Below are 1,126 nucleotides of genomic sequence, written 5' to 3' on the forward strand. Positions count from 1 at the left end.
ACTTCCACTTCTTTAAATAATACACCCGTTTTACTTAGAAGGATAATTTAATGTGGATTTAATTAGATTTTTGTTTTTAATCTATTTACAAAATTTAAAAAGTTTGAGGGTAACTATGGTACAATTAATTTTAGTTCGATTTTCAGATGAACGTTATTGCGGAACTATTAACACCAGTTAATCTTAGTGCGGAACGAAAACGCGCGGGGATCAAAACGGCGGTGCATAAGCTTCGTTTGCAGGTCAGAACGAGACTGACTAAAAGCCTGGTACGATGACCCTTTTGACCAGTGTGGTATGTGTTTGCCTGTGTGGATGTGCYCTCGCGTGTGGGTGGTGTTGATGAGTGTAGAAGTGTGGTGAGTTGTGTTGTGTGGTGTATTGGTGTAGTGGCATTAGGGAGGGGGGCGGCTTATCTCATTTAGCCAATACGAAAATATGAAACTATGTACAAAATGTAATAAATGAAGTAATTGTGTACATTATTTTATTTAAATAAAAAATATATAAAGAAAATTTTCCAAAATACCGCCCTAAAATTCAAAGAGTACCTCCACTGGCTTATTTAAATATATCAATTTTAAGAAAGAAACGGTAACAGTGCACGGCTAATAATGAAAAATGACTTATTACTCAAGTACTAATTAAAAAGAAAGGRGTAATGCATGTAAACACATTTTTTTCATTTTCAACTTATTCCTCGGATTATAAGAAAAATGTGTTTATTATTTTTAGCTGCAGTCGTCTAGAATCAATATTTTAAACTTTCAAGATGAAACAGATGAGAAATTACGACAAGCAAATACATTTGTCCAAACACTCAGTGATGAACAAATTATATACAGAACTTTTGATCATCCGATAGGGAATGTGCAAAACATACCTTACGGCGTTAAATACTGTATACAAGGATATTTTCTTCCTTCTTCAGGAACAATGTATGAATTCGTTAGTTATCATCCATTGATGCAATATTATGGATTCACTCTGGACGTAAGTAAATATTTAGATATTCTATCAAATTTAACAACTTTTGTAATGTTTATGTAATGCTACATCTTTTCTAATACACATGCATGTAAAGTATTAATTATATATACGTAACTAAATGAGTTTATGCAACAAG

The 1,126-nt window shown here is 32.5% G+C and overlaps 1 long non-coding RNA gene across 1 annotated transcript in view; it reads left to right on the plus strand.

The window, feature by feature from the left end:
* The first annotated feature begins 750 nt into the window (after positions 1-750).
* Positions 751-1,126, plus strand: part of LOC108965043 — an 11,507-nt gene continuing 11,131 nt past the window's right edge. The window contains exon 1 of the long non-coding RNA XR_001993077.1: positions 751-993. This is a non-coding gene — a long non-coding RNA (uncharacterized LOC108965043). The remainder of the gene's footprint in view (positions 994-1,126) is intronic.

This window comes from Bactrocera latifrons, unplaced genomic scaffold, assembly GCF_001853355.1.
Source record: "Bactrocera latifrons isolate USDA-ARS-PBARC rearing strain unplaced genomic scaffold, ASM185335v1 scaffold_1320, whole genome shotgun sequence".
NCBI classification, from domain to species: Eukaryota; Metazoa; Arthropoda; class Insecta; order Diptera; family Tephritidae; genus Bactrocera; species Bactrocera latifrons.